Raw genomic sequence first — 11,267 nt, forward strand, 5'->3', positions numbered from 1 at the left:
ATTCGAAAGCAAGTGCATTGTACTGTGTGGTCAAGAAAGATTTTTTTCTTTTTAAGAAATATTATTTATCATGGCATCTTAAAGTATTCTTCTATTGCAATATTTATTTATTTATTTACTTTCTGACCACAAAATCAAAAAATTCTTTTTAATTCATGGATTACAAATATAAAAGTAAATTTTACTTTTTTTTTTTTTGAAAAAATAAAGAGATGTGTACAATCACTATGAGTATCACAAAAGCGCATCCGAAGACAAATAGGAATTATTAAATCCAAAGCCAAGTTGCATTTCATCTTTTTCCTTTTCTTTGGTCTCTCAAATAAACAGATTTCTGGTCTGGAAGAAGACTTTGTGGCCAAGAACTACCGGCAAAAATATAAAATTAAATAGAAATTAAAATCCTTTTGAACTGATATAGCTTATGTACACAGTATTTAAAATTACAAGTTTGAGTTTTTGGGGTTAACATGCTAATTAGTTATTTTCTTTTATATCTAAATTAACCATGCAAAAGCCTATAGTTTGAATTATTTTTTTAAAAAAAATTCACAATATTTGACCATTAGCCATGGCAGAAGTGTGAGAAAATTGATTGTGACTTGAACAAAGTTGTACATTTAATACAAATGATAAATTACCTTTATACTATATAGAATATATAAATGTGAAAAAGGAAAATATTAGTTTTATTAAAAATGTCCTTTATTTTTTAATTAATTATAGTTATATTTTTATTATTTAGATTAATTTTAATACTTATATAAATTTAAAATTTTTAATTTTAAAATTTACATAAATTTAAAATTCTTAATACCACTTATACTTAACTTTAATTGAATATAAAATTTTATAAGAAATAATTAATTAAAATAAAAATTAATAAATAAAAAATAAAAAATACAATTAATCTATAATCTATCTGTATCTATTTATCTATCTATAATATATATAAATGTGGGAATTTGAGGGGAACATTTTACTTTGCTAAACAAATGCCTTTTATTTATTAAATTAGTTATAATTATATTTTTATTATTTAAATTAATTTTAATATTTTATAAATTTAAAATTTTTAATCCTACTTATACTAAACTTTAAGTAAATATAAAATTTTATAAAAAATAATTCATTAAAATAAGAAATTAATAAATAAAAAAATAATTAATTTATATTTAATCATAATAAAAATATAAAAAAAAATCTGCAAGTAATGCATGAAAAACATGAAATTAAAACATTATATGGACTCACACTTAAGAGTTGTTCAACTTGTGGATGTTGATTAATTTTAGGGTGGTTTAGTTTAATTGAGGTTCCAATGGAGCATTTTCCCATCTCTATCTGTGTGGTTATATATAATTGTTACAGAAAATTAAACACATGTCTATATAACAAATATAATAATGTGCAATGCATGTTGCACAAAAACCTAGTAGTATTAAAGTTGTCGTTTCAAATTTAAATCGTAGTTAAAACACATTGTAATATGGCTCATGGGAATAAGAACCATATTGATAGTGTACAAGAAAATTAAAGGACATATAAATATTGACAAATCAAATCAAAATAGCTTAGGTTATTTTGATGACGGAGAGCCTAGTTTCAAGCTTAATTTAGCTTGTAACCTTACCAATTTCATGATTCACACTGCTGCACCTGTAATGCTTTACATGGTATCAGAGTAGTGAGGTTCAACGACTATAAATGCATGACCCAAAAGCATGATGGTCTAAACGCTTAGCAAATTAGACTCAAGTGGATTTATGGGCCAACCCAGCGAGCTAGACCCTAAAGGCAAAGCCAAAAGGAGCCGAGCTAAGTTAGATGAACCACCCAGATAAGGGCAAGTGACAACTAGACTTGTGAGTATGAGAAACCTAGTTGCACGTGAGGGGGAGTATTGAAATATGACATGTGAGAATTCGTCCCACATCATCAATGTACAAGACAATTAAGGACATATAAGTGTTGACAAACTAAATAAGAAATCGTTTAGACCATTTTGATAATGTAGAGCCAGTTTCAAGTCCAATTTAATTTATAGCCATGTCAATTTCATAATAACCTGTAATTCTCAACAAAACTAAATTAATAAAGTAAATTAATTTAAATATCAAGCAACTTGCCATGATAGGAAGCTTGAGTTATTTCTCCCCTCAATACATATTTTTGTGAAGCTTTCATTATCATGCATGCAATTTTAAGCTATGTAATTTAGGCATTTCATAGTAATGTTAATTAGTTCTTTTTTTGCTCACTAATCATTGACTATTAATCATTGAAATTACTTTCTTTTTGCACTGATTAAATTTACAAAACGATTTCCTTAACTAATTCAATTTTAAAGCATTGCATATAAAACTCTAATACGATTGAATTTCTCTCCTGGATTTTACCAGTTAAATTTCATCTAATCCTCAAGTTAATGTAAAATCTACGATTTATCATTGTTGTTTTATTTATTATGGAAATATATCCAAACAAATACAACTAATATTAAATCTCAGACTAATTATGGTTAGTCATATAAATCTTTTTTCATTATTAAGTCATGTTTAAGACTAATTCTGTGTCAATATTTTTTTATTTTCAATGTGTGCTACTAGTATTTTCTATCAAATAGGGGTAAACATTCGATTAACTGAGTAGAATTTTTAACTAATTAAATAGTTAATCGACTTTAAAAGTATTAACCAAATCAAACTAAAATTGAAAGAAAATTGAAATTAACTGAAATAAAAAATATTAAGTCCGTTATCAGTTATAAAATTATTAACTGAAAAAATAAAATATATGTTTTGCTGGCTTTATGAAAGATGACTACACATTATGTTTTGCATAACCAAATTATTTTTTGGTTATATATAGATAATTTTTTTAAAAGAATAGCTTTCCAATTATTGGCAGAGTTGCATACTATGATGCAGTGTTTGTATAGACAGATAATTGAAAATGTATAGTAGAATGTGAGAGTATGCCAAAAAAAAAAAGTTAGATTTAAGATATATTTAGCATTACTATTTGAATTGCTGTTAAAAAAATATTTTTTTAAATATATTAATTAAAAAATATTAAAAAATAATTTATAAATAAATTTATAAATTTTAATAATAAAATAATAAAATGATTGTTTTATTTTATTTTTTTCAAGAAGTCCTAACGTTAGCTAAGCACTTGGATGGATAGAAGCAAGAGGAGGCATGTACAGCAAGGCAAGCATGTGATGTGAGAAGGAGAAGGCATGGTGTTGGTGTGTGATTTTATGTATGTGGATATGAGAGGCTGGATTGTTTTGTTTTCTTGCGCATCCGTGATTCCGCTTTCCTCACTCTGATGTGATTGTTCTCTCTCTCTCTCTCTCTCTCTCTCTCTCTCTCTCTCTCTCTCATCACCAAATTATTGTTCTCTTTTCCAAGTACTGCAATAATACGTATATCCATTATTGAAAAAGATATATTTAATTATGAATATTTTATAATTTAATTTTTAAATTATAGTAAAATAATAATTTTATTTTATTTTATTTTTAATAAAAAATAAATTAATTTCTAAAATACATTTCTCTTAACAAATATAATCATTCTACTAAAATTTACTACTACTCAACTATTGATTAAAAAAATCAATTTAAATTTAAAGAATTAAGTTATTAAAATTATATAAACTAAATTATTATAAAAAAAATGATACGGACTAAATTATTATATTTTTTATTTGCTAATAGTGAATTTTAACTTAAAAGCTATTTCATTGACAGAAAATATAATTTAGGAATTAACTTATTTGTAATAAGATAATAAAAATATAAATTATGACTTTTATTTTGCATAAAAGACTAAATTATAAATTAGTCTTTAGTTAAATATGTTGCATGATTATATATTTTTTATTATTTATATTTTATAAATTAATGATAAATTTACTATTATGTTTATATAAGTCGTGTATCTTAAAAAAAAAAAAAATCATCACGTTAAACGAGAGGAAGATGAAAAATGATGATTTATTTTGGGAAGAAAATATTGCATTTTCTAAACATATATTTTTTTAAAAGATCGACAAATTTTAATAGAAAATGCTCAATATTATCAACATTTAATGAATGAAAAATAAAAAAATTACAGAGAAAGTATATTTCAATTTAACTAAAATCATATTGAAACATAATTAGAATCAATTAATTTGAGTTCTTGGACTACAATTAAATTATTTTCTTTAAAAAAAAATCAATGTTAAATTTGATTGAAATCAAAGTAAATCAAATTAAAATTAAAATCAAAATAAGATTTTTTGATTTTATTTTAATTCTCTAACCAATTGAAAAGCTAAACATAATAAATAATTAAAGTTATAATTGTGCTGTTTGAAAAATAGAGAATAATTAAATTATCAATATAAAAAAAATAAAAAAGAGAAATTTTAATAAGCCTTATATTCAATATTTAATAAAAATGAGAAATAAATTTATTTTTAAATATTAAATAAATATATTATTTATAAATAATATATTATTTAATTTTAAAATTTGAAGTTTAATTATTAATAAATATTTATATTATTTTTTAAATTATTTCATATATACCAATTAAAAGATAAAAAATAGAAAAAAGCAAAAAAATAAAAATTTTACAACACTTACAAGAAATAAAATGGATATAAAAAAAAATAAAAGGAAATAGTGATGCATTTTTAAGTTTAACCACGGGATTCTCACGTGGAACGACATGGGCCATCGCATGAGGTACATTATAAGTTTTTGTCGTGTGTGATGTCTGTATTCAGGAACATAAGATAGAAATCAAAATCCAAAGGTTGAGATCTTGTGCCTGAAATGAATTGTCGATAACATTGCTATCGCTGTTGATGAGATCTGATCCGATGGCTGCAGTTTCCTGAGGATCATGTAGCTGGATGAAGTACATCCACATCTTGTTTGCTGCGATGCCACCATTCTAAACCTTATGGCCTCATGTGCTACATTCATTCAATCATTGCACATGGATTGCACGTGAAAACAGAATGCTTTTATTCTCTGCCAATGTTTTTTAATTTTTATTTTATTAGTTAAAAATCATTATTTAGTACGATATACTATTAAATTACATCTACAATAAATCTTCAATTTTTTATTCTCCATCTCACTTTTAACAATATTCCTTAACGTATTATTAATAATAATTATTAATAAATATTTAATGATATATATAAATTTTATAATTAAAAATTTTTAACAATATGATATTATATATATTATTTATTATTTTATATATTATTTTGGTAATATTTATTACTTTAACATCATTTTATATTAAAATAATATCTTTTCTTTTTATAAAAATTTTGGCTATTCATTAATAAATATAGAGTCATAACCTTCTTAGATGATATGGGTAGGGGAGAATAACCTAAGTAATTGATCATTTTTTAATTTGGACAATAAAAAAAATCTTTTGCAATATTATTTTTTTTTAAATTTAATTATTACCTTTATGACCCACAAAAAAATTTAAATTATCAAATTTTAATGAAGGAATAGGTGGTATTATTAGGTTTTATTGATAGAAGATTATTACTAATATTTGAATATCCAATGTCTCCAGTCAAAATGAGTCCATGATCCACATTGCATTTTGAATTTTCAAAAAAATCATCAAATACTCCTAAAAAAATAAAAACAAAATAAAATCCTACTAAGGAAAAATAAGACTCTCAATAATAAGAGAATAGGATCTCGATATTGAGTAAAGAATCTTAAATTTATTTCTAATGGATATAGATCTAAAAATATAAATTCATATATGTTTGGAAGTTTAATAAAAAAAAAAACTAAAACCAAATATTAAAAAAAAATTAATTTGGGGTATTTACTAGTGAAAATTTCATCAGTGATTTCTTAAAAAAAACAATTTTAAAGAGAAAATGAAGAAAAAGAAGAAAAAGACGAAGAAAGATTTAAATAAAATAGTGTTGTTAAATCTTCGATTTATTGCAAATTTTTCAGGGGTTTGTTGTAGTGTTTGCTTATCAACAAATTTTTGGAAAATAAGAAAGTGTGTAGTTGTCAATTTGTCATATGAATTTGTAAATTTATATAACACTCAGTGATGAAATTACCTAAATACATTGTATTTCTTAAGCTGAATAATATATTTTCTTTAAAAGAAAAATTAAAAGTTATGTATATACACATGAGCTAAAGGAAACTTTCCATCTCAATATACAAAATTCCAAATGAAGTTTAGAATATTAAATGGGCCATTACAAAGAATTTAAAAAATTAATTAGAAAAATTATTTATTAAAAAAATTTATTTAGTAATTACCTACTATTTACTGATAAAAAGAGATTTTAAGAGAATTAAAATTTAAATTAATTTGATTAAAATACAGATCAATTATTGACAAAAAATTTAACGACTATATTATTTAATATATAAAAGTGGTGCCAATAAATAATGGCAAAATTAATGATAATTATTGACTATAATACTTCATTAGTAAAATTAATTAAAAAATAATAAATAAAATTTTAAAATGCTAAAAAAAATACCAATTACTTAATATAGTTGATAATTATCGATTAAATTATATTTAGCAAGTGAAACCAAAACAATTTGTATATTTTATTTTATATAAAAATACATTATAATAATAAAATTAAAAAAATATATTTTTTATCCATTAATTTATTAATTTTACCATGCAGCGATGTACATTATCAAATGCCCAAAATCTCCTTTAAAGCTAAATCCCAAAAGTGTCATGAAAAAAAAAAAAAAAATATATATATATATATATATATATATATATATATATATATATATATATATATATATATATATGCGCGCTACTAAAGAATTGGCGCGTAAAATTTTAAAACGTTTTGTCGCGTGTTTTTTTTTATAAATATTTTTTTATATTAATTATTATTTATTATTATTTATTTTTTTTAATTATAATTATTATTTATAATATTATTTAAATATTTATGTTTTAAATTATTATTTTTTAAAAAAATTTAAACGAGAGGAAGATGAAAAATGATGACTTATTTTGGGAAGAAAATACTGCATTTTTTACACATTTTTAAAAGATCGACAAATTTAATAGAAAATGCTCAATATTATTAACATTTAATGAATGAAAAATAAAAAATTGCATAGAAAGCAAATGAATTTCACTTACCTGAAACTATATTTAAATTTAACTAAAATCATATTGAAACATAATTAGAATCAATTAATTTGAGTTCTCGGACTACAATTAAATTATTTTCTTTTAAAAAAATTTCAACGTTAAGTAAATCATATTAAAATTAAAATCAAAAGATTCTTTGATTTTATTTTAATTCTCTAACCAGTTGGGAAACAAAACATATTAAAATTATAATTGTGATGTTTGAAAAATAGACAATAATTAAATTATCAATATAAATAAGTAAAAAGAAAAAGGAGAAATTTTAATAAGTTTTATACTCAATATTTAAAAGAAATAAAAAATAAATTTATTTTCAAGTATTAATAAATAAATTATTTATAAATAATATACTATTCAATTTTAAATTTTAAAGTTTAATTATTAATAAATATTTGATTATTTTTTAAATTATTTCATATATATCAATTAAAAGATAAAAAAATAGAAAAAATTAAAGACAAATTAAAATTTTACAACACTTAAAAAAATAAAAGGAAAATCTAAATATTAAAAATTAAAAAATAAATTTAAATTTAAATTAATTAATATCTAATAACCAAGTGAATATCATTTGACAAATCACTAAGTCAAATGTCTTAATTTTTTTAACTTTATCATTAGGTCAAATGGCTTGATTTTACGAGCTTATATTTTAACTTTAAAATATATATATATATTATAAATTTTAAATATAAATATATAAAATTTATATATTTAACGAGAAGTTTTACTTATGCATTTTTAAGTTTAACCACGGGATTCTTACGTGGAACGACGTGGGCCATCGCATGAGGTACATTATAAGTTTTTGTCGTGTGTGATGTATGTATTCAGGAACATAAGATAGAAACCAAATCCAAAGGTTGAGATCTTGTGCCTGAAATGAATTGTCGATAACATCACTATCGCCGTTGATGAGATCGATCCGATGGCTGCAGTTTCCTGAGGATCATGTAGCCAGATGAAGTACATGCACATCTTGTTTGCTGCGATGCCACCATTCTAAACCTTATGGCCTCATGTGCTGCATTCATTCAATCATTGCACATGGATTGCACGTGAAAACAGAATGCTTTTATTCTCTGCCAATGTTTTTTAATTTTTATTTTATTAGCTAAAATTCATTATTTAGTACGATATACTATTAAATTACATCCAATTTTTATTCTCCTTTCGCTACAATAAATCTTCAATTTTTTATTCTCCATCTCACTGCAACAAATCTAGATTTTAACAATACTCCTTAACGTATTATAATAATAATTATTAATAAATATTTAATGATATATATAAATTTTATAATTAAAAATTTTTAACAATATATTTATACTATAATTTATAGACCGTTATGTATGATATTATATATATTATTTATTATTTTATATGTTACTTTGGTAATATTTATTACTTTAACATTATATGTAAAATAATGTTAAAATAGTATCTTTTCTTTTTATAAAAATTTTGGCTATTCATTAATAAATATGAAGTCATAACCTTCTTAGATGATATGGGTAGGGGAGAATAACCTAGTTGTTGATCATTTTCTAATTTGGACAATAAAAGAAATTTTCTGTAATATTATCTTGTAACACCCCTAATTTTAAATTTATTATTTTATGAGTAAATATTAATATTTTATTTTACTTGAATTTTAGGAAATTATTTAAAATTTTTCGGATTTTAGAAATCGGGTTGGATTTTCTAAAAATACAAAACTTTGATGATTTTTAAAAATTAATTTAAAGACCACGTGGCAAAACTAAAAATATATTTGGACTCAACGAATTTTTTTGAGTTTTTTAGAATTTTTTTAGAATTTTTGGGTCTCGTTTTCGGTCCCAAGGCAGAGTAAAATTTTAAAATTTTGTATCTTGAATTGGACCGGTCGAATCGAACCGACCTTTTCTTTTTCTTCTTCTTTCTCCCTCGCACGGGCCCGACGTCCCACCTTCCCCTCCCGTTTTCTCTCTCCTCCCTCCTACCCAGGCCGCGCTGCTACCACCTAACCTTCCCCACCTTGCTGGCGCACTGCCACAATGCCTCTCCACGACTGGCCGACGCTCCGGCGGCCGGAAAACCTGCTCGGGCCGTTTCGGCTTCTCGACCAAAATTCGGCCGATCCGGCCACTGATTGGGCTTGTTTTTGTGTCAAACACCATCTACACCTCGAGAGATTTCCATAGACACCAAGAACACCAAAATCCATCAAGCGGTTTGCCCAATTTTTGTCCGGAAAGTTTTAGCTCATTTCAAATTTTGGGCTAAATTTCTCGCAAACCGTGAACCCCACGAGAAAACCAAGAGTACCAGAGCGCTCCACTCATCGAGAGCTTCGTGGCAATATAAATTTCAAAATTTTCTGACGCCGTTTTTCGGTGAGTCCCACGAAACTTCATAGTATTTTTCCTAGCATTAAATGAGCTTAGAAAATTTCATAAAAATTATATACTAACCTCCGTATTGTGGGCTTCGTGTAGGTACCTTCAATTCGTGGAAATTCGACAGTTGCCCTGGTCTGTGAATTTCCGGCCAAACAGACAGGCTACCGAAAAAGTTTTAGAATTGGGTCGAGATTTTGGCTACCTCACTGTTGTCAGACGTTCTGAACTCGTTCCCGAGATCGGAATCGGCATAGGTAAACCCAAACCTTACTTTTTCTTAGTTTTCTAGTGCTTGAATGGGATCAAAAAATCCATAAAATATTAGTGGTAGCTCAGAAAATTATGATTCTTTTTGCATTAGCTTAGTAATATTGCTAAGGACCGCGGGGCAAAGTTTTAGAATTTTTAGAGCTTGTTTGGATAGTTTTTGCAAAAAGGGTCAATTATAAGGATTAAACTGTAATTTTATATATTGTGATTGATGACTGTTTGGATGGGCCCAGGAGGGGCTGTGTGATATGATTGAGTTGTGGGTGTATGGTTTGTGGATATAGAAGTGCGTTTTAAGCCCTTTTGCAGGTTGAGTAGGTCCTAGGTATAGGGGAGACTCTGCCGGATTTTTGGCACGACTTAGGACATCTTTAGTCTTTTTCTTAGTTTTTATTGAGTCAAATTTATTAAATAATTGTAATAAAATTGTCAGGTGAGCCGGGACAGCCTTCCTCCTCCGCCCAGCCGCCACAGTGACTTCGGTTGAGTCTGTGAGTAAAATATTAATTTTAATTATAATTTCGATATTATTATATGTTCAAGCATGCCCATGCATCACTTATAAATATGTATCTATGTTGTGACACCTCTTACTCATCTACAGTATATCCGAGTAAGCTATGTCACACGGTGTACCGGAACACTCCATTTTATCTTAATTATTTTTATTCTTCCTTAATTAATTTTTATCATAGTTTTGAATATAACTTGTGAAATATAATTTGTTTAAGTCATTTATTGAAATTATAATTTATTTGAGATTCCGAAAATTTTATAGAAAATCCGGCAGAGTACCGGCTAAAAATGGAGAAAACAGTTCTTCGGAACCTGTGAAAAACACTTCCAATAATCATATTCAATCATTCTCAAACTCCAATATCAAAATCTCAATATAATTTTTATTTTCAACAACATATCCATTTCTCAATCATTCATTTCTCATGGTACTCATATATAAGCATTAAGTAAATACTCAAATTTTTCCATTCATAATCACAATTTTCATTATTTACATGAACATCAAAATACATTACATAAGTTTCATTTACACAAAAGAAAATAAAAGTTAGTTACAAAATACCAAAATTGTAACACCCCCGTTTGCATAGCCTGATAGATTTCACTGTTCCGGTGACCGGTGTCGGTTCGGACAATTAAGGAGATTAGAGCCACATTTAAGACAACTTGAGAATCCATAAACACAAATAATTAGTAATGTTTAATTAGTTAACTATAAATAAGAAAAACGTAACATAAGAGGTTAAACGAGCCGAGAGTCACAGCGATGAGTGACCTCCTCGGAACGACTGCGAAGTCGTTTTAAACTCAAATTTCGAATCGTAAAAAGTGACGCTGAGGTCCTTAGGACCCTTATGAACACAGTGGAAAAGAGAAAATCACGAAAAAGAACTGT

Source organism: Hevea brasiliensis, chromosome 17, assembly GCF_030052815.1.
Source record: "Hevea brasiliensis isolate MT/VB/25A 57/8 chromosome 17, ASM3005281v1, whole genome shotgun sequence".
Taxonomy (NCBI): domain Eukaryota; kingdom Viridiplantae; phylum Streptophyta; class Magnoliopsida; order Malpighiales; family Euphorbiaceae; genus Hevea; species Hevea brasiliensis.